Source organism: Triturus cristatus, chromosome 12 (assembly GCF_964204655.1).
Source record: "Triturus cristatus chromosome 12, aTriCri1.1, whole genome shotgun sequence".
Classification (NCBI taxonomy): domain Eukaryota; kingdom Metazoa; phylum Chordata; class Amphibia; order Caudata; family Salamandridae; genus Triturus; species Triturus cristatus.
This window is the reverse complement of record NC_140595.1, coordinates 523,950,794-523,978,555: the sequence shown is the minus strand read 5'-3', so window position 1 is coordinate 523,978,555 and position 27,762 is coordinate 523,950,794. Positions and strand designations below refer to the sequence as shown.

General features: G+C 45.5%; 2 long non-coding RNA genes across 2 annotated transcripts; both read left to right on the top strand.

The window, feature by feature from the left end:
* Positions 1-7,351: 7,351 nt before the first annotated feature.
* LOC146776186 (uncharacterized) lies at positions 7,352-17,974 on the top strand. Its single transcript, XR_014971978.1, has 7 exons — positions 7,352-7,631; positions 10,163-10,490; positions 13,180-13,235; positions 13,697-13,764; positions 14,299-14,988; positions 15,882-15,970; positions 17,855-17,974. It is a non-coding gene; the product is annotated as an uncharacterized LOC146776186 (long non-coding RNA).
* A 16-nt stretch (positions 17,975-17,990) lies between these two features.
* On the top strand, positions 17,991-26,624 carry LOC146776185 (uncharacterized). The gene is made up of 4 exons (XR_014971977.1): positions 17,991-18,061; positions 23,145-23,244; positions 23,378-23,456; positions 26,002-26,624. It is a non-coding gene; the product is annotated as an uncharacterized LOC146776185 (long non-coding RNA).
* Positions 26,625-27,762: the final 1,138 nt, after the last annotated feature.

Genomic DNA, 27,762 nt, shown 5'->3' with positions numbered 1-27,762 from the left:
CCAGTTCTAACTGGCCTGCCCCCCCTTGACCCGGAAGCGCCTTAATCGCTTCCGGGCCAAGGGTTCGCTGCCACCAGCCAATCCCCGCCGCGCCCACTGTCATATTGACGCGCGGGGGGGAAGGGGGACGGTGCCCTGCCATATCTGCCCCGATACCGGCCCCGCTTTTCTCTCACTGGGGTCATGGGTCCTAAGCGCAGGAGGTTTGCACCCTCGGATTTCTGATCGTCCTTGTCTTTGTCCCACCGATGGCTCGGATGGCAGCGGATGGGGGAGGAAACTGTGGGCACATGGCAGTGCATTCTGAGGGCGCCCCCACCCTGCTGCTGGAGGTGGGCAGAGGTGCAGGGGGTGGTACTCACTGGAACACACTGTGGTGGTATTATATGCCGAGCTCCTGTGGTCTCTGCAATCAATCACTGAATTTGTAAAGTGCACTACTCACCCGTGAGGGTCTCAAGGTGCTTGGGGGGGGGGGGGGGAGGGCCTCCGGTAACTGCTCGAAGAGCCAGGTCTTGAGGAGCTTCCGGAAGGTGAGCAGGTCCTGGGTCTGCCGCAGGTGGGTGGGGAGGGTGTTCCAGGTCTTGGCAGCAAGGAAGGAGAAGGATCTGCCTCCTGAGGTGCTACGCTGGATTCGTGGGACGTCGGCGAGGCTGGCGGAGCAGAGCTGGCGGGCGGGGGTGTAGAAGTTGAGTCTGTTCAGGTAGGCTGGTCCGGTGTTGTGGAGTGCTTTGTGAGCGTGGGTGAGGAGCTTGAAGGTGATCCTCTTGATGCGGAGCCAGTGAAGGTCTCTGAGGTGGGGGGTGATGTGGCTGCGTCGGGGGAGGTTGAGGATCAGGCAGGCCGAGGCGTTCTGGATGCGTTGTAGTCGCTGTAGGTGTTTGGTCGGGATTCCTGCGTAGAGTGCGTTGCCGTAGTCCAGCCTGCTGCTGATGAGGGCTTGGGTCACCGTTCTTCTGGTTTCGATTGGGATCCACTTCTAGATCCTGCGAAGCATGCGGAGGGTGTTGTAGCAGGAGGAGGAGACGGCGCTGACCTGTTTGGACATGGAGAGGGAGGAGTCGATTAATCCCAAGTTGCGTGCGTGGTCCGCTGGCGTCGGTGCTGTTCCTAGTGTTGTCGGCCACCAGGAGTCGTCCCAGGCAGATGGGGTAGGGCCGAGGATGAGGACTTCTGTCTTGTCCGAGTTCAGCTTCAGGCGGCTGCTCCTCATCCACTCGGCAACTGCCTTCATACCCTCGTGGAGGTTGGCTTTGGCGGTATGCGGGTCCTTGGTAAGGGAGAGGATGAGCTGGGTGTCGTCGGTGTAGATGTTCAGGTCGTGTTGGCAGGCCACTTGTGCGAGGGGGGCCATGTAGATGTTGAACAGCGTCTGGCTGAGGGATGAGCCCTGGGGTACGCCACAGATGAGGTTGGTAGCTTTGGATCAGTAGGGTGGGAGGCGGACACTCTGGGTTCTGTCGGAGAGGAAGGAAGTAGTCCAGGGCTTTCTCCCAGATACCGGCTTCTTCGAGACGTGTTAGTGTGTGGTGGCAGACCGTGTCGAAGGCGGCCGACAGGTCCAGGAGGATGAGGGCTGAGGTTTCGCCATTGTCTAGTTGGCATCGGATGTCGTCTGTGGCGGCAATGAAGGCTGTATTGGTGCTGTGGTTCTGTATGAAACCGGATTGCGACGGGTCTAGGATGTTGTTGTCCTCGGTGGTGGGTCAGCTGTATGTTGCCGATTTTCTCAATGATCTTCGCTGGGAAGGGGAGCAGGGAGTTGGGGCGGAAGTTCTTGAGGTCCTTGGGGTCCGCCTTGGGCTTTTTGAGGAGGGTGTTAATTTCGGCGTGCTTCCAGCTTTCCGGGAATGTCGCTGAGTCGAAGGAGATGTTGATGACCTTTTGTAGTTGGGGTGCGATGGTGGCGTCTGCTTTGTTGAACACGTGGTGTGGGCAGGGGTCTGCTGGCGATCCCGAGTGGATGGAGTTCATGATCTTTCGTGTCTAGTAGTCGTTGATGGTCCAGGAGGGTCAGCTGGTTGGTGTAAGTGGTGTTCGGGGTGGGGTCTGTCGTGGTCGGGGCTGGTGGTGCGTTGAAACTGTCGTGGATGTCGATCTTGCGGTGGAAGAAGGTGGCCAGTGAGTCGCACAGTCCTTGTGAGGGCGGGATGTCGTTGGTGTTGGCGCTGGGGTTGGAAAGTTCCTTGACTATGCTGAAGAGCTCTTTGCAATTGTGTGCGTTGTTGTTCAGGTGAGCTTTGAAGGAGGATCTCTTGGTGGTTCTGATGAGTTGGTGGTGTCTGCAAATGGCGTCCTTGAGGGCAGCGTAGTTGTCTGACGTGCTGTCTTGGAGCCATTTTTTCTCTATCATCCGGCATGTGTTTGGAGGTCTGGAGTTCTTTGGTGAACCAGGCGGCTTTCTTGCTGGAGTGGTTGATGGAGGGCTTCATTAGCGGGGCGAGGGTGTTGGCGCAGTCTTTGAGCCACTGTCTGAGGTTTCGGGCGGCAGTGTCTGATCGGTGGGGTCGGTTGGTGGGTCCAGGACAAGGGCGGATGTCAGTTGGTTCTCGGTGATTTTTCCCCAGCTGCGGCGAGGTAGCGGAGTGTGGTGGTGCGTGGTTGCTTTCTTGAATGTGGATGCAGTGGTGGTCGGTCCAGTGGAGTTCAGTGGTGTGGTTGAAGGTGACGTGGGTGCTTGTGGAGAAGATGGGGTTGAGCGTGTGGCCGGTGGTGTGGGTGGGTTCGGTGACGAGTTGTCGGAGGCCGAGGTTGGGGAGGTTGTCGATCAGGGTGGCGGAGTTGGTGTCGTTGTTGTTTTTGAGGTGGTAGTTCAGGTTCCTGAGGAGGATGTAGTCCGTGGAGGCGTGGGTGCTGGTGAAGTCGGTGATGGAGTCGCTGAACAGGGCTCGGGGTCCGGGAGGTCTGTAGATGAGTGTTCCTCTGAGAGTGGTGTTGGGGTCAGTGTGGATCCGGAAGTGAAGGTGTTCGGCGGAGTTGAGAGAGTCGTCTGCGAGGGTGTAGACCTGGAGTGTGGACTTGTGGACGATGGCTATTCCTCCTCCGATTCCGTTGGCGCGATCCCTGCGGGTGATCTTGTAGCCGTCTGGGATGGCAATGGCGATGTCTGGTGCTGAGGATTCGTTCCACCAGGTCTCGGTCAGGAATGCTACACCTGGGGCCGTTGTGTCGAGTAGGTCCCAGAGCTTGATGGCGTGTTTGCGTGCGGAGCGGGTGTTGAGGAATATGCAGTGGATGTGGTTGGGTCCGGTCCTTGGAGGTTTGGTGGTTCTGTCACAAGAGAAGCTGCAGGTGCGGCAGGAGAAGGGTCTGTGGGTGCGTTTCGGGGTGGCTTGGAAGCAGCGGCGGTCCTGGCCGGTGTTGAGAGCGAGGAGGGCGTTGGCGTTGTATCGGATTCTGGCATTGCGGGGGTGCAGGGTCCAGTGGTTCTGGCGCTGGGCGCGGGCCAGGCGCGGACGGGTGCAGACGGGCTTGCCTTTGGTGCGCCTTCGGCGTGTCCGCTGCGCTTCCGGGCGGCGTCCTCCATAAAAGGCGAAGTGGGAGGGAGGAGCAGCTGGGAGGCGGGAGCGGGGTGGCCAATGGGCGTTGGGGGATGGGACGGGACACAAAAGGCAAAGGGGGCGGGGCCGCAGGGGTGGAGCGGCAGGAAACGGGGAGTGGGGGGGAACAGAGGGCAAGGGGCGCTTAAGGGCCCAGAACCGACTACAATATAAAATAGAGTACAGAATTAAGAACAAAACGGTCACCAGACCACAATCACAGGAGCACACCAACAGCGAACTCGCGGCAGCAGTGGGGCAGGAGTCACGGGCGCACAGGAGGAGCCGTATGGCGTGGGGAGCGACCTGACCTGCAAGCAGGGTCAAGGGTCACCTCCAGGCTTAACACCTGGGAGCTGCACTCTATACAGAAGACTGTTCTCTGCATGGATTGCTAAAGTAATGTTCTTGCTCCTTACAATAGTCAGTGTGGAGAGGGTGTGGCCTCATGACCAGAGCTACCGACTTTGGAGCTAGGGGACCAGGTTCGAACCTCTGTGTTGGCTCACCATCCTGTGATTCTGGGCAAATCACTTAATCTCCCTGTGCCTACCCAAAAAAAATGAATCTCCTAGTGTAATGTAACTACAGCTCATAAAAAGCACTCCAATACCTTCGGGTCGAGTTCACTCTATATAAATCTGCAAAAAAATCTTCAGTCTTTCAGAAGTCACTTAGCTACCTGGGCAGTATCTTGATTGCTCTTTCAGAGCCTGTTCTGCCAGCCATTGCTTTGAACTTTACTTGGGATCTCCAGGTTTGGCTGAGCTACTCGAGTCTCTCACCAGCAGCAATACAGTAACTCTGCCTCTGACATCTGCGCCCCTGCTCCTGTCGCAAGACTGTTTCATGAGTGCAGAATGAGGTAGCCAGAGCTCCTGGACCACACCAACCAGGGTGGCCACCTCAGCTGCCGCACGATTGAAGCATCTACACTGTACTATCTTGTTTCACAAAGGTTGGCACAGATGAAGCGGAATACCGAGAGGGGTGCTGCTCGAGTCCAGCTGCTAATTTACACCCTCTATCTTGGTTTTGGTCATAGACCACGCTTAATGTTCCACTGCGTCTTCTATTTTGTGAAGTAGTCCCTGCAGTCTCTTCAGGGCTTGGATTTATTTTTTTTATATAGTTTGCGATCTGCCTCCGCGTGTAGTCTTGAATCCTACCAGTAAGACTTGGTTTGTAGTATTGGTTAGAGGTAAAGTGGGAGTTCTTGTGCAGGGATTGTCACAAGAGGAACACTGATTCCACCTGGTGCTTTATTAAAAGAATAAGAACCGGGGTCCAAAATTCTGCTCGGAAGCACAGCCTAAAACCAAGGGTGTGTAGTCTGGATCCTACCTCAGACCACCTCAACAATCGGACCCTCCCTGCCCCTTTATCTCACACAGGATCTTCTGTAATTTAACACAGGGTTTCTTTCTCTTCCTCCTTTCTGAAATGTTTTCTCTTGTTTTCTCTTGCCATGGGTCAGTCTGGTAAAAGTGCCAAGCTCCAAACAGGAGTGCCCGGGGACCCGTCCTGCAAACACTAGCTCAAATTAAACCAAATTCCACCATACTTCACATGATTGCGGCCACTGTTCCCCTGCCCCTCTTGAAGGGCATTGCATCTAAGGGAAGATGCTCCCATTTATTAATGGTGTGTCCCTATACTACATAAGCATCTAGGGCCGGCCTTGGGTATGGGTGGCCATTGGATGGGTGGCCTTGGCCCACGAGCACAGCAGGGAGCTGCCTGACTTGGTGTCTTGCAAACATCAGCTCGTCCATCCCACTTGGTGTCAATTGGGTCCTGTTACTGCCTTTGTAATCAGCACTCAATGTACATCAGCATAATTGTTAGCACCTCATCAACCCCCTGCCCTCAATCTTCCCCACACCTCCTGCCCTCAGACAGCAGCGCCCCCTCACTCACCCCCACACAATTCTTTCTGCCCAGTATGCTGCCCTGGTCAATCCTATTTAGGGCCAGCCCCCAGCCCTGTAAGCACAATCTTTTGTGGAACAGATGAGTTGTTCTCCATGCAGTTACCCATAGCTATTTATCACTAAAGCACTATTTGTAGGCTGTCCCAGTCTAAATTGCTAAACACCAGCTTCCACCAATCAATACTTCTCTGTTCACTAGGTGGGTAACTGACCATCTGTAAATACTGAAACTACATATGCACCTCTCAGACCTCTGGATTCCAGGAGGAATTGAACTCTCCAATACTTCTGTGCTCCTCCTACATTCCCTTTTTGGTGGTTCAGCTGATTATATTGGATGTTATATGTGCCCCAGATTATCTTAATTGTACCCACCATTTACTTTGTATGTTTTGATCATGTAGTTTGTGTCCAACATTAGAACATACTCCATACTCATTGCCACAATCGGATTCCTCCACATTTCCAGTGGCAGCTCAGTGCATGATCCCAGTGAACAATTACTGGCAATGAGTTCCACATAGTGAGAGCCATTACTGAAAAGCTCCTTCCAACCCCACCGATCTACCTGGTTATCGACGGATGTTCTGTCCGAGACCAGGCATTGACAGGGCAGCCAAAGACCGTCCTTCAGGTGAGGAGAGCTTCTACAGAACTGCTGGTAACTGAGCAGTAAGAGTAGCCTTTCAGTGACTCCTCATGGCTGCATCCCACTGCATCCAAGAGGTCACTAGATAAATGAAATTAAATTCATGTCCAATTCTCTGAAATGGATTGACATGATAAACATGCATTTCAAATTGAAAACGGTTCAATGCTAAAATTGATTAACAGCATAAATACATTTAATTTACAAAGGAAAAGTGCATGCTTTTATTTAACTTGTGTTGTCGGTGGGATGGTTAATGCTGTCGGTTGTAAACTGCTTTTAATAGCACAAAACGTTGAAATAGGTGACTCGTGTTAAATCCTACTGGTGACTACTCTAAATGACCAACCGAAGTCTAATACACCGGCAATGCTCCTTCTTGAGTAGAACATTTGCAAATAATTTAACCCTGCTTCTTGATCTCGTGTGGCTCTGTTAGAGGGTGACATGGCAAAAATCCTTTGCATGGCTTGATTTCAGGCTAACTCCAACAATCCCAATGTTTCTTTTAAGTAGCCTTCTCCACAGCGGCAGGAAAACACTGCACTTCATGCTTCACTTTAAAAGACGTGTTTTTCTTTGAACAACCCAAGCAGTATCTAGGTTCATTGACTTGAACTCATCAGGTGTTGTCTTAAAGCAGTCACTTGTGTTCATCTTGAGCCCTCTGCTCTGGGGGTTGTGCATGAGTATCCTTGCGCACGTGTTAAAGAATCTTTCTTGTAGTATATTATGACTAGTGATAATGTGTTTATAGGGTTCTGATGAATGTAGTGAAGCCACTTGGGCTGTGTTGGGCACCTGTCGGTTAAATCTGCTCATGCCAAGGGTCCTGAGAGTTTACAATAAAGCCCAGTGAGCATTAACCTTGTTTGTACCGTTAACATAACAAACCTCAGGGAGCGAACGTCTATCCTTGCATCATTCTGCAAAGTACCAAAATGCAGTCCCTTGTTGAGAATTATGCAACCTGCACAGATCAACATCTGAGCAAATGTTAAATGCCAAAAAGCCAAAAAAGGCCTCGCAAATCCGAGGCAATGTATGTTGATGTATTTTGGCAATCCTCTTTAGTCACCCCAGAAGTGTCAACATTGTGTTCATTCCTCAGAAATAAAACTGTTTAATCCTTAGGTTTCAGAATCTTAAAGCTTTGTTTGATCGTACTTTTAGTTTTGGATTATTGATTTATTTTCTTAATTTTGTGCTTCAATGCAGGTTTTCACAAGGAGTAGCTGAAATTGACGGATTGGCTGTGGATTCCTTAGACTTTTTTTCCCATGCGGGGAAAATGTGGACACTGTTGGGATTTCTTCCCATCCAACAGCTCCCCAGCTCTGACCTCAACTGTAGTTATTTACTTGTTGAGATGGTGTCCTTGATTTCCTTTTTCACACCTGTTCTGCTGGAGCAGTTTTTCTAAATTCCTACTACTCTGGGATTCATTGGTGGATGTTTTGATTGGACATTTCCTGGATCCTAAATGGCTGGATTGTTTTAATCACAACAGTAAGTACTCTAAATTGTTCTGCAGATTTAAACATAAAATATGACGCAACTTACACTAAATCTCCAACTGGTTAACTTAGCATCAGATTTTGTTTACTGATTTTGCTTGACTCAATTTCTAGTAACTTTGCTTTTATAGTGTAAATTGTGAGGATATTTCTTCTTCTATTGCTTGTGGAAACCAAGTTTAACATCTTTATACTCGGAACCGTTGCTCGTCGAAGGTGATACCTTTGGTGTATGCTTGCCTCAGTGCTGTTTCGACCTCCTGCAAACAAGTGCAACAGGTTCCTGCCGTGGTTCAAGTCTATTTTTGTAAATACAAGTAACTGTCAAACTTGAGCAATTTAATGCCAGTGGTAGAAAATGCATATATGCAATTGCTTCAGTTATCTAGTCACAGGGGTATATTTCAGTATTGGATTTTAAGACGTGGTCTTTTGAAAAACACACTGCTTGCCCTAGCAGTAAAGAGGAGCCATTCAGTTACTCCTTTTTGCATCCTGCTGCATCCAAAGTATGGAGTAAAGTGGTCACTGCATAAATGAGACTCTAAATAAATGACTAATACTTCAATTAAATTAATCTACTTTGATAACTGGATTACAATGACAGTTAAATGCTAAAATGGCTTTACACATTAAAATATTTGCTTGTGCATTGCACAAAGGTTTGGACACTCAAAACTGTTTAAAAGGACTGTATCTATGGTTGGCACACAGCAGGCTTAATGTTTACGTGATGTGTACACCCAAACTCACATGTTTTTTTAGGCAGTCTTCCTCAATACTAAGCACTTCGTTTTGCTTTTCTTTTTACAACTTGCATCTTTTTATTGCTTGCTATCTTAAAGCAGTCTTGCACTATATTCCTAAAACCCTGCATGGGGAAAATGAACATCATTTCAGTTGATTCCTTTCAGCTTGATTCCTCCTTTCTTCAGTGACCTTTACCTTACCCTGCATGCCTTGAATTTGAGTATAGTCTCTCATGCCTGTCTTAATCTTTAATTGTATTTCTGCAAAAGGGTGTGATCTCCTTTCATAGATCCCATCCAGTCCTGCTTTAAAACCTATCCCTGCAATCTAGCATTAGCTAATAGGCAACCCATCTCACCAACCATTCACCTGAAACCACAGAACTCCCACTAATCGCACCGAACTGGTATCCATATAATCAATCCTACAGTAACTGGAGTAAATACATGAAATATTTCTGGAGAGCATGACGAATCGCAACCACTACATGAACCCCAAAGGTTGTGCTCAGGAGTGGCGTGCTACACTCCTGAAAGCATTGGTCTCCTCAGGGGTATTAAGTGCTATATCAACACAATCCCTTCACAAAGTGAAAGTGTATTTACTTGATAGTAGTTTGCCATCCATAGATTGAAACATCCGATCTAATTTAAGTCCTCAAATTTAAAACCCCTCAAGCATAAAGTTCTTTACAGTGCATGTCTGCTTCTCCTGAACGCACATTTACAAGCAGTCTAGCAAATACTTTAAATCTAGAAACATAATATCTGGCAGATGTCACGTCTTACTATTTTAATCAAATCAAGCTTTATTCAATTAAAAGAAGAATCTTAAAAGCACATTAAAATAGAACATAAAGGGATAAAAACTCATGTTACTAGTAGATAAAGAGCCACAGGATTATAAGATTAATTTTACAGTACAAGTTCTTACATGAGAATTGTCTTTCTGCAATTAAAAAACACTAAAAAAAAACAATGACAGATAAGGTTATAAGTTATCCCCCCCCCAAAAAGATTGCATAGCTAAAAAAGCAGGCCGCCATTGTTTAAGACCTAGTGTTCTAAGCACCGGAAGTATCCACCTTTTCCTCTGGACTGTGTAAAATTTGCAATCTTAGTCTACATAAAGCCCCCGTTAACACATTGTATAATCAAAATACAAACGCAGTGGATGTTAAATGTTGGAAGTCGGATAGGTCTGATGCTAAAAGCCGCAGTTCACAGAAGTTTTAATTGTACAACTGTTGCTTAAGCTATATAGACAATGCAGCAAACTGCCTATTTGCATATGCAGATGAAAGTTAAGATGCCCTCTTTCCTATAGCAGATGCAAATCCTTAATGACGAGTAAACCGACACTTGCAAATTAAACATGCCTCTAGCTACTCTGGCCCTCATTAAGTATATTCTTCTTGAGCTCATTAGGCGCTGTCCTAATTTGGGAAACCAAAACATCGCATCATTTACTATTCTACAAAGTAAAGACATTTTCATTGAAAACCTGCTCGGCCACCTTGCATAGCAGCATTCAAGCAAAAGTTTAAATGCCACAAACCTCCCACAGACTATCAAAACAAAGGCCTCACAGAAAGCACAAGGCAACACGTGTTGCTGTAATCTGACCCATTTACTCCCCTCAAATGGATCACTAGTACTGTATTCTGAATAGAACACGTTTGAAGCTTTTAGGTTCCTAATTTTTAGAGCTTAATTTCTGATGTTTTCGTTTAGCTTAATCAATTTATGGGCTTTATCTTGTGTTTCAATGCAGATTTCCATATGGAGTGGCTGTTTGGATTTTGAGAGCAATTGCTTTGGACTTGGTGGATTCCCTGGATTGGTTTTTCGACGGAGGAAATGCGGATAGTGTCTTTTTATCCTGTCAAACAGTTCCCTGCGCACTCTGACTTTTAATGTTGATTGCTGCTTTTCGTACTGATTTCTCAATTTCATGGGCTTTTCGTGCTGCTTTATTCCATTGGAGCGTTTTTTGTATTACGCTTTTTCGGCTTTTTATGGTTTACTTCTCTGGGATTACTTGGATGTTTGGATTGGACCGTTCCTGGATCGACAATGGATTGCTCATTTTCATCACAAATGTGAGTAGCTTAAATTGAAACGAAGTTCTTAATTTGCACACTGTCTGAAACTGCTTAACTTGTGGAGTCAGATTGTGTTGTCTAAACTGGTGTTGCCTGACTCGTTCTGCTAAATTTGCTTTTGTAGATCATTCTAGAAATGTGTAAATTGTGGTAGCTTTTTTTTTTTTTTGCTTGCTTTAAATCTTCATTCGCAAAATTGTTGTGCATCCAAGGTGAGAACATTGCCTCCAGCCCCGTTTGGGAGCCCTACAAATGCGGGTTAGAGCCATGGTGGAAGTCTTTTTTGTACAAAAATAGTCAAAGTAATGTTTTTTTAGACCACAGGTCTTTAAACATAAACATAGCATTTTACATACACTAATCTAATTTCATCAAGTTACCACTAAAACAAGTATCCATATATATGAAGAATAGGAAGATCGATTTTCCCATCAGCTTCATGGCATTTTATAGATCACCAACATAATAGAACTATCAAATGAGATCAACACTTTCGAGTCGCAGAAATGCCATAACTTCCATTGTCCAGTGATTAGAGTACACTTCAATATTGGCTGTTGTGAGAAATTGAACTAGATGGGGGAGTAAACACACCTTTAATTTATAGATTTGTATAGCGCACACTACCAGAGGGCGTCTGGGCATCTAGGGTGAACCAAGAGCTGCTAAATCAGCCTGTGCTTAATCCTCTGGTGGTTTAGCACGAAGCAGTCTGGCTTAACTTTGAGTACTGCATTAATTTACACAGCTTCTCCCTTTAATAAAGGCAAAACACAAGAACCCTTCCCCAATCAATTTAGAAAGTATTTTTAATAAACAATGACAAATAACCCAATTAGAAGAGGTATGATTTTTTTATTTGAATAAAAAAATGGCACAAAAAAAGCGCAAACCAGTTATTTATTCACTCTAGAGTGAGTCAGTCAAGTTCAACTCCAGTAGGGTGCAAGTTGGGTACAGGGACCAGGTTCGTCACTTTTGGAAAGTTCACCTTTGGACTTCAACTTCTCTGAAGTAGTGGGTTAGTAGTTGAAGGGGCAAGCTGGATCCAAAGCAGGTCTAGACATCAGCTGCTGAAAAGCCTGGTCCTCGAGCAGTAGTTGACTAAGATGGGAGAACCAAGCACAGTCTGTCCTCAGGATGAACTCTGATTGCTGCTAGGTGCCTGGATGGTGCTCTGTTAAGACTGGGAAACCTTCTGTGAGTTAGATCTCCTTCAGTGGGGCACACCAGCAATCTGAGGGCAACCATTGATTCAATGTAGACTGCTGCTTTGACAGATGTTCTGGTCTTTACCAGTACTCCTAGGAGAAAGTTGGCAAGAAGTTTTTCCCACTTGCAGTTTAGGAACAGGAGTACAACCAACACCAGGCAAAACCAAAGGGGATGATGGATGGAGTATTGAACATTGCAAGCACTCACCCCAGTCAACTGATCTGGATTTAATCCATCATTCTTTAGCTCCCTCCGCCCCCCCAGTTCAGACATGGCCATGTGCAAATCAGTCTGACCCTGTGCCTCATGGGAACAGTCCAGCCCGAACTGCCAAGCCATGTCTTCCCTGGACCAGAAACGAGCATCCTGGGACCAGTTTCTGGCTAATCAGCTGTCATCAGCCAGGCTAGCTCGAATCCAGTGGCAAAGTGAGCAAGGGACCCACGTCTGGGTATACCCTGCCAACTTAGGGTGAACAAAGCAAAACCAAAGGGATTGATGGACAGAGTGTTGAACATTGTAAGCACTCACCCCAGTCTTCTGATCGGAGTTTAATCCATCATTCTTTAGCTATTCTTTGCTCACTTTGCCACTGGATTCAAGCTAGCCTGGCTGACGGCTGATTAGCCAGAAACCGGTCCCAGGATGCTTGTTTCAGGTCCAGGGAAGACATGGCTTGGCAGTTCAGGCTGGACTGTTCCCATGAGGCACAGGGTCAGACTGATTTGCGTATGGCCATGTCTGAACTGGGGTGGCGGAGTGAGCTAAAGAATGATGATGGATTAAACCCAGATCAGTTGACTGGAGGTGAGTGCTTGCAATAACTCCGTCCATCATCCCCTTTGGTTTTGCTGTACTCCAACACCAGCCAAAGGTCCCAGGACCTAAGGGTGCGAGGGGTTAAGGACTCCAGGGCAGGTCCAGTTCATGTTAAGCAGTTGCAGGGAAAGGGCCTTTGGCAGCGTGTCTCTGTAGCTCAGGTCAACCTTCTGGGGTCCTATTCTCAAGGCAAGAAGGTCCAGTCTTGTTGAGGTTCTCAGTTGGGGGTCGGGGTGGGTAGGGAGTCAGTGAGGCATGAATTTGACACTCCATACTTTATATAAAATTGAAAATGATGAGTGGCCATGGTCTCAGCCATACAATAGCTTAATTTCCACTTGTGTGGATTGGTAGATCTAAAAAATGTACTGTAGAAAAGAATGTCCATTGAAATCAAAGTATAGCTCAGTATATCTGATCCTAATTACTCTTGGTAACATGTATAACTGATGGAGAAAGGGTTCTGGCAGTGGAAATATTGCCATCGATCATCTCCAACTAGGCCTGGGATAAACCTCCCAGGGCATCTTAGCCTCACTACGCATCCGATGGATGTTCTTGCAGGCTGTAGCCCTAGCGGAGGAAGAGAAATAGAAGCATTTCATTGACCTATTAACCGTGCATGACTTAAAGTAATGTCTGTCCTCCTTAGGTTGGAGCTGCACAGGGCCTCTTGGAAGAGAGGCAGCTTGTGTGAAGACGACAAAGGTAGGAGGGTCCTGGCCTTTCTAATGTACTGAGGTACTGCTTTGCAAAGTAGTGGTGTTTTAGTCAGATGTAGAATAGGCAGAATGTATACTGTTCAAGGCCACGTGATAACATGCTTGCTTTGTTGTATTGGGCTATTTCTTTCAAGGTCTGCATCGGCATGGCCGATTTGTGATTACATGGTGGTTTTGCCATGTAGGGCTTTTGCTTTTCAGGTTGGCAATGTAGGGCTTTTGCTTTTCAGGTTGGCAATGTAGGGCTTTTGCTTTTCAGGTTGGCAATGTAGGGCTTTTGCTTTGCAGGTTGGCATCAACTTAGCTACTATACATTGGTCAACTGATGAAATGTGATTTTGTGGTTTGTTATGGAGTATTTAGGACTTTTGTGGTTTGCTGTTCTGTTTATTGGTGGCCAGTTAGCACAGACAGGATGCTTGTTTTTTCTACCCCTTCTCTATTTAGGGTAGGAGCAGTTGGTGTTTCCTTCCCAGAGAAAATGGCGAACTACAGAGGGAACTGAAATACTTACGGTAAGGACTGCATGCTGTGGTACTTTCCTTGTCGTGCTAATGTAGGCATTTCCTGCCTACCAAGAATAAGTTTTAAACATTAAAATGTCATGGTTAAATGATAGCTATTTAATGCCGGTTTGCCCTGGTCCACGCCCTGCATGGAGCAGGATATTCTTGGCTACATAACTAATCTCAAAATAGCCTAACCTGGTTTCTTGAATAATTTTGCCCTTCAGCTGATGGGGTAGACTAGGCAATATCATGGAATATGCAGCGTTCGACATGTAAATGGGAGCGTGCTTCGTCAATGTTTAGTTCTATACAGCTATGGGTTCTTGCAAGTTAAGTAATTTGCAGCATCCTTGTGGTAATCCCAGTGTGGCTCGTTGCAGTATCTCCCATAGAAATAAAAGATGAATGTCACATATATATATATATATATATATATATATATATATATATATATATATATCTGATAACAAAACAGAATTGTGATTAATTTCCTTAACTGATTGTAATTGATCTTTGTTTTCTCGGCTTTCTCTCCCTCAGGTAAAATGGAATGACTTCAGTGAAGTTTGAGCCGCTCAGGCTCAACCTACAAGATCTGTCACACATCCTGTTTATCTACCCGTGAAAAGCACAGTACCAAGCCTTCAACTGACTTTTGGGGTCTAAGGTGACTTTGACGAGCCCATTCATTAATTTCTTCTCCATTGGCCAAGACTCTTGCTTGTGATTTTGGCCGATCACAAACCTTGCGTCTACCTAGTCTTCCCCTTGGCATGCTGCTAGACAGCACCAAAGCTAGTATTTGTTGCGCCTGGACAAGTATCTTCAACGACCGTGGTACACAGATAAGTTTTGTGATCACCTCCAGAGGTGCTGAGCCTAGCACCGAGGCACAACTTCACTTAAAGGCAGGCCTGGAGGATCACTCCAATTTGCCAGTTGCAGAACCTGACGGGCGCCAAAATCTTACATTGTGAGACTAAGATCTGCATTATTTAACCTTACGGAGTGCTAGTTACTCAAGTATTCCCTCCAAGGCAAGCAGATATCCCAAGTTTCATGGACATGAGCAAGTTACATGCAGGATGCTTTGCCATTTGGCGGCATGGGACAGTGCAGCAACCACTCGAACACATGCAGGCGCAAATGATAAGACTTTGGAGGTGATCTTCGGGGTCCAACAGATGGATTCACTCCACTAGAGCTCACCGCTGCTGTAAACATGAAATGGTAAGTGTCTTGGGCTCAAACAATGAATTGCAGGAATGGAACCCCAGGCTGTACAGATTGGGCCGGTGGCTTGATCAAACCAACTGGCTGGAAATATCTACTCATTCCGTTATCTTGGTATTTTTACCTGCACAAGTGAACTGCCTACTCCGTCCTAGCACACACCATACAGGGGGGTCACTCCAGCACAAATACATTAGTGTCCTGATCAGGTTTTTCATTTGGCCATTCTACTTTCTGGTGGTGGCAAATGTGTTGGGGGCCTTTTAACACCAGCTAAGGAGATGTAACGGTTATGCTTCTATGGCTAATCCCACAATTTATACTGATCAGCAACCAGCTGTGCAGGTAGCTGTACACCAAGTACTAAAGGAGTCCTGCAGTGCTAAATAGGAATGGCAATTAAACACAAGTTAAAACGATTGCTTTCTCAATGTATTCAGCGTCTTTGTGATTTTTGGGCCGTGAAATCTTCCCAGCCATGGACAGGGTGCTCGGTTAAAGTGTCTTTTTCTCTGCGATGAAAAACAATTTTTTTCTTGTAGCAATGTCTATATTGGACTCTAAGTGGAGGATTTTAACTGGTTGTGCGCCAAATTAAGGGGGAGAATAACACTACAAAAATTGAGTTTGTTGGTGTATTGTGGTATATTTATGGTGTAATATTTACTTTTGACCAGAATCGCATTACTCAAATGATTGTGCTATTATGCTTCATTTGTGTAGAACTGATAGATTTGCCACACTAGATTTTTGCTGTTTACAATAATGTTGAAAGGCTGGTCGTATATTCTATGGTACCCTACTGAAGACCTGTGAATTTTGTTTGAACTATTGGCCTTAAATTGGGAGTGCAATCTGTCCTTTAATGTCTGTGCTTTCTTTTCCTGCAGATTTAATGATTCAAAGATGGTTCCTCTTGCCATGAACCAGCTAATGTTAAGCTCTCCCAGCTCCTTCAACTGCTGCACCTCAGCCTAAGGTGAGCAAATGGATCCTTATTTTTAGACTGAGCCGGTCCCAATCAATGTCATGGCTTCTGTCAGCACAAAGCATTCAGTAGCTTGCTCTGTGGTCATTACAAATTTAACTCGTCTGGCCAATCACAATGCGTGAATCTGCAGGGAATTCATCTCCGACCATGGTTGGGTAACAGACGAGCCCGTGTCAAGTGTTTTGTGCCCTTTGTCTTCACTCCATGTCATTAAGCAATCTGCACGGAGCCTTTTCCTAACCACTGTAGCATGAGCCTGGAACACTGCGTTAAGTTACCGAAGAGGTCCACGTAAACCGCTTTAGTTGTCTTTATCCTTTATGCTTCAGACATCAAACAGCTCAGCCAGTAGCGAGCCAGGCACATACACTTTGTATATCGTCCTCGGTTTATCAATGCCTTACTGGAGGTCTGTTCCCATGCCTGTTCCTCATTACCTGGCCAATTTGCCACCCTTAAGGATTGGTGCACAGTATTCACATCTTGTGCAATGCCTAATGGACCAAAGGGATGTTCTTCCTTTGCTTTGCAAGCACACGCCACCACAGCCACGCCTGTTCTCAGGAAGCGCAGATTGCTGCAAGAGCTGCTTCCCAGCAGTGTGCCCTCAGGCTTGCACGATGGTGTGGAGCCAGCTGCAGTCTCGTGGGACCTGCTGCAGGAGGCGATAGCCGGTGTAAACTATTGTAATAAGGGAAGGCTTCCCTGGGGGACAAGTTGGCATTTAATGCTGCCTTGTGAAGGTACAGACTTCTGATTCACTATGGCATTTTATGTACCACTAACCTGGCATCTGAACACAAATTCATACCAGATGGCACTAAAGACGTTGGTCTTTGTATTTTCAAAGCAAACAGGGTTAACATTTCCTCTTAAATGTGTTTTAAGATGACCCTCACACACTGCACGTATGAGCTCCTGACACTGGCAAATGGCTCCCTGGAGTGGACAAATGTGCTTCTCTAATTCATTGGTACTCTGGGCCATGCCCCTAGGTATGGGATGGGTGTTTGAATATTTGATGTGCTTGTTTCTCTACATTGATCACAATTGGGACAGCAGCTCAAACTAGTAACTGCATGCGCCATCAGGGGTGTTTATAGGGAGGTTGTGAACCAGTATCGCCTTTCTACTGTAACTGCTTGATCTCATTCAATGTGGCATTCTGAAAAAACTCCAAAGGCCTTTTTGAAACCTTGCCATTACAAACGGATTGGAAGCCTGCCAGTTTTTAAGGTGTGCAAACCAAGTGAAAGGAATTTATCTAGTATGTATTAACTAGGATGATATTCTACGCAAGGTTGCAGCTCACATAGTCAAGAGGACCTAGCAGGAGACTAATTTAAGAACGGGAAACTGCGCGAATTTATGCCAGTGTAAGAATTTGCATAGGCCTCCTTGTGACCACCAAGTAAACGGGAAACTTAACCAGAGTAAACCTTGTTACAGCACATACAGCATATGAGCCGCTGCAGACTTGAGTAATTCACCATCCAATCCATGCCCGATTGGGGTTGGTGGGGACCATCTGTAGTCTAAAACTAGTCCAGCAGGTAGCCTGGGAGAAGACCTAGACCCAGAAGGCTGCTGCTACTCCTTGGATCAGAAGTCTCCGGGGTGGCTCCATGGCTCTCCAGTGTATCCTGGAAAGTAGAGAAACCATAGTTCAAAAGCATGAATGAGTCAGTTGGTATTGGAGGGTTGGACTGTGCAACTGTTTCTGGTAGGCCAGCTCTATGCCCCTAGCATTAAATTTAGAGTCGATTATAACCTAGTTTCTGCATGGGGGCAATGGCAGGGATTCTAAACAGCAGCGTTACATTTTTAAATTTATTAAACCCTAATTTTGTACCTTGTTCTCTGCTTTCTTAGATATGCTGGGTGCACCTGCTGTAAGTTCTGTTCATTACGAACAGCTACTTTCACTGCATCTGGCCATACCTTGAGATGCAAGTCATAACTGCACCGTCTCTGCAGTACATTTTGCTGTCCTCCTGCTACCTTGGATGGTGGTTTCAGGTCTGCAGACTTTCTGAATGAAAGTAGGACTTCTCCAAATGAAAGATGCATGGATTGTAGGTAAGTTTGTTACATATGCTTCTCATATGATGTGAAATGCAGAAGTGATACCATTGTCGAACTGCAAATTTATCACTATTGATTTCATAATGTTCTCTTCCAGAGGAGTTGTGGTTACAAGGTTGAGTTGATTTGGTTCTAGGAGTGACAATTTAAACAATGCACAAGCCTTTCAAGCTTTAATTTCGAACTGTTTCATACCTACACTGAACTTTAAAAAAATGTTCAATACCTAGTGCCTGTTTATAGGCTGATTGAAAATGGACTAGTCCTCCTTTCTTGGTTACCTACTGAAATCCTGAAGCAGTTCTAATGACATTTGCAAAGCTAGACTTCAGTGCAGTAATCTAATTCAGTGCTTTTTTTACAAGCACCTCCAAGTTTAAGAAGATATGTCTCCTATTTATAGACCATTAAACCTTTTGCCAAAGCGCTTAAATGTACATTTGAGTTTAGGCTCTTAATCAGAACCCGTTACTGTCAGCAAGGAACTGGACATAAATTCAATTTAGTCTGCTGTCAAGCCTATTAAATTGCAGTCTTATCAGTTCCCACTTGTCCCTCCTAACAGCTGCCTATGATCATTTTCCGTAGGTTAGTGCAGATCACTTGCCAACCCTGGCATGGTTCCTGCTTGACATTTAGCCATGGTGTGCTGACAAACTGTTGCTTTAAGCAATAGGGTTTTGCCAGTACCTGCTAATAGCTTGTGCCAGACCTACGCCGGTCACGCCTCAACTATTGGTACGTGACTACTCCTGGTGAACTTGATTAGAATTGTTTTAGCATGCCACCTAAATCCTTTTACCAAACAAGGAGCAATAGTTTAAAGATGCCAGTTTGTACCAATCATGTTACAATGTGCTAGAAGCAAATTCATACCTGAAAATTGAGGCAGCCTAAGGATACCAGTTGGTGCAAAAAAGGACTCTGGTGCCATGACAACCCAAACCACGTTTGTGTACTATAGTGTCTAGCTTTGACATTCTAGATTTCTGCAAGTACTAATTCGGGAATAAATTGACACTGCATGTATGGATGGTTAGCTGTGGACTGAATTTGGTGTAGCCAGATGGCAGCACAGGATGACTTGGCGGTCGTAAGGAGCAAAACTAGTGCTCAATTTGAGCTGGTGGTTTCTGGTGCTCAGCACCTATTTGTCAACACTGGCGCTTGATAGTCTGTCAAAAGGTGGCACTGTATCAGATGACCAAAAGTAAATAATTCAATCTACACTAAAGTCTACCTGCTGCCCAAACCATTATAGCTTTGGGGGCCTGGAATGGTCTGAATTGTCGTATTTGTAGGAGCCTGAAGGCTAGTAGTTGTGGTGTCCCTATCACTGGCAGCAAGGCAGGGGCAAGCTGCAGTCTTCTCCTGACGAGAGCCCTAGCAATAATTTACAAATTAAGCACTGGGCAAAGCTTTTTCCTGTAAAGAATGGAGAATAGACTAGAATTAAAATGTTGTTGGACTTGGCCCTTTTTGCAGGGTCATCCCTGAACTTTTTGCCTTCCTGTAATGTTTCTGACCTGTTTTCATTGGTTTTAGGACTCTGGACACTTTACTACTGCTTATTAGTGCTAAAGTGCATATGCTCTGTATAAAGTGTTATGGTAATTGGTAGTCCATAATTGGCAGGTTTGTCTTACTAGTAAAGTCCCTAGTAAAGTGCACTATGTGTGCCAGGGCTGAAAATACTAATACTGCTAGTGGGCCTGCAGCACTAATTATGCCACCCACATAAGTAGCCCTGAAAAGAGTTCTCAGGCCAGCCACTTCAGTGCCTATGCACAATTTGTTAAACTGCCTTGTCCTGACAAGTGCACCCACTTGCCAGGCATTACCCTTCCCTTTTTATGCACAGTAGACACCCCTATGGTAGTCCTAGGGTGCCCCCTGGGCAGGGTAGTGTATGTGAAAGGTAGGACATGTACTAAGGTGTACCATGTCCTGACAGTGAAACTGGCCAATTCGTTTTTCACTGTTGCAAGGCCCATTGGACTGAATGGAGGAGGTTGTGTAATGTTTCCAGGCTATCTTCCCATAGGTTTAAATGGAGAAGTGAAGTTTAGTGTGCCTGAACTCACTATTTAATATCTTTTTGTGAAGGTGTGTTTTTTGAATTGTTTAGAAACCACGCTTTTAGAAGTGGCTGTTTTTTTATTCTAACAATTGTCTCTGCCTGGTTGTGGATTGACTGGATTTGAATGTGATAGGATCTGGGAAATGTCTTGACCCAGGGGAGGAGTTGGTTGAGACAGCCACGGTTGACTTGCATCTGGAGTGTGTGTGGGGGGAGGGGGGGGAGAGGAGTAGCCCCTGGAGGTGAAGAGGCCTGGGCTGCTGCCATAAAACAATGGCTCCATCTCCTGAGTCATTGAGGATCCAGACCCCCACTACCAGAGGAAGATGGTGTCACTGGCAGGGAGACACCCAGAACTAGTTTGGACAGGGGTCAGTGTCCCCTGAACAGACTTCAGACATTTAGGGGTATAACTATGAGAGCTGAAGCCCCTAGACTTTAGACTGATCAAGACTGAAAAGGATTGAAACTATTTTGCGGTCAAGAGGAACCTCTGCCAAGGAAGAAGTTGAAGAGACTAAAGTGAAGGACTAACCCTTGCTCTGTGTTCTGGGGCTTGTCGGCAGTTTGCTGATTTAACCTTAACGGTGTCCTCCCCGCTTGAAAGGACTTTGCTGTGTCCTGAAGTAACGTGTCTCCAAGGGCCTGAGGAGAGCTGGCTCCCTGTTGTCGAATCTCAGGAACATAAACGTTTCAAAGTGTCTCGGCGACTGCGTGTGCTTTTTGCAGCCTGAGACTTTCGTAAGAACTGCCCTGTGATCGTGTGCGCCCGGAGTCCAAGTGAGTCTCAGCGACTGTGTGCATGTGCCCTGACTGTCCCGGAGCAGTCTTGTTCTCTGCTTTGATCGACAGCATGACCAGAAGTGCTGCGATCGTCATTTCCATCGGCCCGGACCGGCATCCCCAGAGGAGCTGTGAGAATTCGCCGCCAGCCTGAGCCGGCCTTTGCCAAGGGGACCTCGAGCCATCACTGGGGGTCTGAGTTCCACTGCCCAAGATCAACAAAGTCGCTCCTGAGGCCCAAGCCGCGAGGAGTGATATCACACCCCCCAGGTAATGCTCAGCGTACGTGTTGCTGCCTGGGGCGGGGTGTGGGCTACGAGAGGCGCTCTCGGCCTCAACTATCTTTGCAGCATGAGCCTCCGCTCAAGTCCAGATCGCTGCCCATACTTGCAGAGGAGTGGCAGTACCGGGGCCTGAGTATGGGGCTGCACTTGGTTTTCCATCATAACAGGGTTGGGGCATATTTTGGCAGTAGCTGACCGCGAGTCAGTAAGAATGGCATAGAGACCATCCCGAGCACCACGATCGGTGCCGAAGTGCATTATTTTTGCATTACGAACTGCCTGATTCTTGCATTTGGACTGCATAGCCTTGCATTTGGACTGCATAGCATTTGGACTGCATTGGATCATCAAATTGCTCATCAATACTGCAAGAACCTAAAGGTGCTTGCTGGCCTCATAACCGGCAAGGTGAAATATTACAAATACGCATGTTAGATTTTTATCGTGTGGTCTCATTGTATATTTTTTGTATATAAACAATCTTTTTATGAAACTCATGTGGAGTCAATTTGTGGTGTTCACTGGGTTACTGAGAGCATGGTTGCAAATACTTTACACATTTTCCTTAGAGATAGGCCTGGCTGCTCGTGCCAAGCTACAGAGGGGGTGAGCAGGGGCTATCTGGGAAGGTGTCCTTCCTTTCCCTGACTTAGAAGCAAGGGTCCCTATTTGGACTAAGGTACCTACCTCAGCCAACTAGAGACCCTCAGTTCTAACAGTTGTCCAGTTCAAATGAGAATGTAAAAAAACAAGGTGTAGATTGACTATCAAATGGCTAATAGAAATCTGCATTACTAAGACTACTTGTGGGAGGAACGGAGTTGCATGATTTGTGCAACTGTTTTCAATTAGACGAGTGTCCTATAAATCCAGCCGCACCAACCAGATTACGCCCTGTGTGGCAGTTTCCTTCCTCCTTGGTATGCTGTAAGGTAGGCTGTCTTCACCAGCCCGATAGTGACACCCTTTCTGTTCTTGGTGTAGCCCTAAATGTTAGTCTTTGTATAGTATTTGAAATCTGATCTTGGTTTATCTTTCCAGTAGCTAAATGTAGAGTACGGTTGGCAGATTTTCTGAAGGTTATAGAACTAGCTTTACCAGTTTGATAATGGGCAGTGTTTCCACTAATTACCAATTGCCCAGATCAGTCAGCATGTGTGGTTGAAGTATGTGTCTTTGAAATGCCTAGTATTAAAATACATTTATATGAAGTGTATATTGAGGACATTCTTATCTTGAAGTAGTAACTGGTTCTTTCAGAACCATTTTAGGAGTACTGCCCAGCCTTGGAAACTGCACTAACTACTTTAGGATGTTAGTTATTTGAACTTTATACTGTCATTGAAGGATTCATTGTTGAAATGTGTACCAGCTGCATTTTTATTGTTGCAAGTTTCCAAAAGATAAACAATCATTACTTAATGAACTTTAGCTTCTTACATCTGCACAGCAATGATGGTGATTTCGAAGCAAAATACTTAATTGAGAAGGTCTGTAACCTAGAAATAGGTCTACACTATGAGCACAGTTGGTTGCGCTTCAATAGTAGATGCTTGGGTTCAGATTACTCGGGTAAACTCTAATTCAAACCTCAGGTCAACCATGCTTGCACTTTAAATCAAATCTTCACAACCCTATTTCCTGGCGGAGGGTAAGGTATCTGCAGTGATATGTAAACTTAAGATGGCCTCAGGGATGAAACCGTATTACAATAACCCAAATATGAAATCCCACAACTAGAGCTGTAGTTTACAGGTAACTTTCTGCACAGGTTATAAAAAGACATTTCTACCCTGGAGTGTAAAGTAAGACAAGTGTGCCGTCTGGTGCTGATGTATCGGGGAACTATCAGTGCTTGTGTATTCTCAAGTCGATTATAACATTTAATAGAGTATATTCATGAGCTAAAGTGGTATCTTTTATTTCTCAGGATGTTTGGACACTTCAGGATATCTTGGGATTCCTGTTAATTTCATTTGAAGGCTTACTCTGCACTTGCTAAATTGGAAGGTTGTATGAAGACTGCAGAGGTAGGACCCTGGCCTTTTGTCTAATGTACAGAAGGCTTTTATTTTCCAAAATGGCTTTATGTACTGGAGTACGTTGTATTGATATGCTAGATGTTGAGCAGGCAGGGTCTTTCTACCCTTTTTCTCCTTTTAGGACAAGAACACTGGACCCCTCCCCCAGATGTCATGTAACATGGAAGTGAATGTCCGATGAAAGACAAGGTATAATTAAGGTAAGGCCTTCCTCTTGCAGTACCTACTTTATGGATTGAAGAGCAGCTTTAAAAAAGTGTATCCTTAATCATTAAAATGACCCCTCTTTACAACGATGGATCAGCCCCAATATGAAAACTGCACTTGGTTTCTGTGGTATAGTAGCTCAATTGATTGGGCTAGTCTGTGCAGCTTCCAGCAGTTGTTTGATATTTGTTCTTTCTGGTCCAGCACAGCTAAACTTAAAATTAGACCACTGATCAAAAAAATTCAATACACCTGATTTACAGTGCTGCAAAGCACACATCTAAGATCCCATTTTGAAATAATTGTGCCATTTTGTAACATAATAGGATGGTGAAACTGGTCCCATCCACAAATCCGTTGGTGCCGTCTTGTCTGAAGTATCAAAGCAATCCTGTGCACACATATGGTCATAAAGTCAATGTTGACAAAAGTAAGCACAAAGATGAAGACAAGTCGTTCAGATATGAACACGTAGTTCTTTAATCTTCAAAGCAGCAAGACCAGCCGACACGTGTTTCGTCGGGGAAAAATTATATAATCCCACGACTCTTCAGGGCTGCCAAAAGTCGCAAGAATGCAGTTGATGCACACAGCCGGTGATAATTCCAACCCGGCTGAGTGTCAAACAAGTAGAGACGATAAATCAGTCAAGACATACGGATATGTACAGATACCGTAATTGTAAAAACAGTTCAATGCCATAGTAAACGCCGCCAGTAACAAGAAAGCCCAAATCGCGAATAAAAGATCTGTAGCTGGTGTGTATGTATCCAGAACGTTAGTAAGGCCAAACAGTCACGACACGAGTAAGTGTCCGCAAACTGCACAGTTGTGGCAGCAAAAGAACACGTCCTGGCGGCACCCGTCCGGTAGGCGAATCACTAAGGTGAGTGTTACCCGGAAGTACTATAAATCGGAAGTGTCTGAAGTATGTTCACTGCTGCTAGAGGTTCAGTTGAGCATGGGTTTCACTGAACAGTTTAATTCATGGTGGCTCCAAGTCACTTGTGAAACTATTCGAACCCCTATTCCATCCCAGGTCCACATTTAAGTTTCCAAGACAAGTGGTGTAATTGTCGATCAAATAAATGATTGTGAACTTGGCGGGATGCACCTATTGTGCATGGTCTGCAGCTTACATAGGTTTTCAGAACCTTGTGTAGTTTGCCCTCAGGCTTGAGGCTAAGATCATTTGGCTAAAACATTTCAGGGTAGCCCTCTGCCCCTCAATCACAAACTAGAACCACGTGCCGCTAATAAACAGATTCCAGGAGCAAAGGGTAGACCCTGGTTCTGAGAACATTACTGTTGCAGCATTTTACGACTACCAGGTGCTCCTACTTTCCCTATTGGAGGTGGAATCATTATTCCAGAGCTAACCCCTTTCTGCAGTGATCCTGAGCTTTCCATTCTCAATGGTTATCTGCTCATTCAAATACCATCTTCCTTGTCTGTTCCCTGACACTCATCCTTTCTATACCATCGCCTCTCCTTCCTAGAAGGCGAAGCGTAGCCTTACCCCATCAGACTTGGTGTTCTGGAGTGGTAGCTTGCCTGTAGGTCCAAAACATCTAATCTACTAACGGGTACAATCTTTTATACATGGGTACCCTGTTAATGGTTACAGATGAATGCATAGGGGGAAAATCTATGAAAACAATTGAAAATGTTTGGGGGAAGCCTGCACTTTGAGACTGAGCCTGTAGCCCTAGTCCTCTACTGGCATCCATTCAAACTTAAACCGTAATGAGCCTCACCACTTTGAAACCATTGTGACTGCTCTCTGAGGAATCACACAGGGCAATGAAATTACTGGACTCAATTTGTATCAAGTCACTTATTACTGGTGACCTGGCACTTAATGTGAAGTACACTTTAGCACTTCACCCTTGGCTTCAAGGTCCGTTCAAGGAGGTGGTGCGGGTTACACTCTGGCCTCAGTAATCTGTCCAGCCACTATTGGTTTATAACGTATACTTTATTGCTATTTTTCACTGCACCTAATCAACAGGGCATTAATCTGTTATGGTTAACTATAGTTATTTTGGAGGGGGGAGTTGCTAGTGATGTAAACTGACCATTTCTTCAAGCAAATTTATTGGAGTTTGTGGCAGGAAAGCTCTGGTGACCTATGTCTGTTTCAGAAGTCCCTGTCACTAATACTATGGGTCTCTGCTTCAAGGGCACAATTGGACAGTGCATTTTCCCTCCTCGTTGTGCAGTATTGTCTAATTTATATTAAGCACTTAATGTCTTCATTTGGAAGACCCTTGTCAGACTAGGATATTGCCATGAAAGTTTTGTTACCCTCAATGCCAACAAATTGCTTTAATAGTAAATGCATGATTTTGCCAATGTGCTTTGCAATATAGTAATGCATAACTGCTGATGGGTAAACTAATTTATAATGCTGATTTGTTCGCTGTAGTATAATCCTGTGGCAATGCTAGAAGGTTGTCACAGTATCAATTACAGGATGTTTTACCACCATGTTAAGATTACAAGAAGTCTTAATGGTAATCTGCTTTTTTCCCTCAGATAAAATGGAATGACTTCAATGAGACCTCTTTGATCCCAGCTTTGGGCAAGTACTGAACGGATCCTGTTCTAAAACATCTGACAGTGGAGAGCACAGAACAGGTCACGTTACTCTTGGGACAAAGACTAACCAGATTTCTCAATTTGGAACACTTATTTGTCCAAAACAATCTGAACAGAATATCCTGGTCTTCAATTTTGGCATGACTTGCATCGATCTTTGGCGTCTTCCGCACCTTTGCCAACAGTGAGAAACCCAAATTTGGTCTCGCCTCTTTTGGACACGTCTTCACAATCGCCGTGGCCCATGGTGAACTGAATATTCTGATCCCCAACCCAAGTGGTGAGCCTCCTATTCAGCAGTTGCCATCTTTGGCGATGGTTGGCCAAGCAAAGATTGTCTTCCTTATACACAGATCCCTTTTCTCAGACCGGATAGCCCAAGACCAGGTGATAAGCCATAGATTACAAGCAAGTTGGCAAGTCTTCTGCCTGATTAATGTGTAAGAGTCCTAAGGGTAGACTGCATCAACCACCATGAATATGGAGCAAGTGCAGATTAGTTTGGCAGCTGCTTTGGGAGACCTCACCAATGGAGCAACCTGTATATTGCTCGGATGACATGCTGCACCCAGGAAATGGTAGGTGTTGGGTGTGACAATTCCTTTATGGGTTGGCAAGCCTGGCTATGATTGTTTGGGGAGCTTGCTGGTGGTGGGGGGGGGGGGGGGGTGGGAGGGCGGAGGTGGAGGGAGAAGAGATATCCACATTGTTCTCTGCCATGGCATTCTTTCCAGTGTTAACACTAAAGGCCTGACCACTGCATCAGACTATTTAGGGAGGAAGCTATGCTCAGAATAGTAGAGCTGCCAGATAGCATACCTGATCTCCGTAGTAACCATTGAATGTAGTTTTGTGGGGGTGGCATGTGTACCAGGGAATCATATCCAATTATCCGCAGTCCTGCTTCTTACAATTGGACAGTACCAGGTCTGCTGGCTTTAATCCTAATGATGCTGATCAGCAAACTCTGGATGGCGCATCGCGCTTCAAGATGTTTCTAGTAGCTGTGCTACTCCTAGTACGAATGCTAATGAAGCAACACTGAAGCACTCTTGCTTGTTGCTGCACGTAGCGTGGTAATTGTTGAGCTGGTACACTCCCTACCTTGATTTGATCTGCAAGTGTTAGGCAGGCAAGGAGGGGGTTAACAAACCCTGATCTTGTGCTTGCGGTCTTTGATAATTCTAAAATCTACATCTCCCTGCACAACACAGGATGGGTTGATTTTTAGAAAGACTTAAGTTAACATTCTTTATGATTTGAAAGTAGAGCTACTCTTGGATTTTTTTTCCCAATCCTGAGCTGGGTACTTTCTAAAATTGCAAGTTTGTAGCTGTCCATTGGCATCTGTCCAGGGGTCAGTACCCTCCATTCATAGAAGTGAAATAGACTTCACCTGTAGAGACTGGATGAGAGGCTGTCCCTGATCTTGCATCCCCCTATTATGCAATCCTATACCGCAACTGCCCCATACTACAAGCAGCCCTCCTTCAGTAAAACACACTTTTGGACTGACCTTCCTAAAATTTAAAAATGGGGCTACTCCTGTTGAATGGTTAAAGTCCTGCATTTTGCAGAGGCTGGAGGTTTTGCCCTATGCATAGTAGCCACTTGTTTCCGCCTTTGGATTTCACATCTCCCTTCGTTCTGAAAACAAACTATTGTCCTTTCTAGACATGTTCTGTTCATAGTTCAACA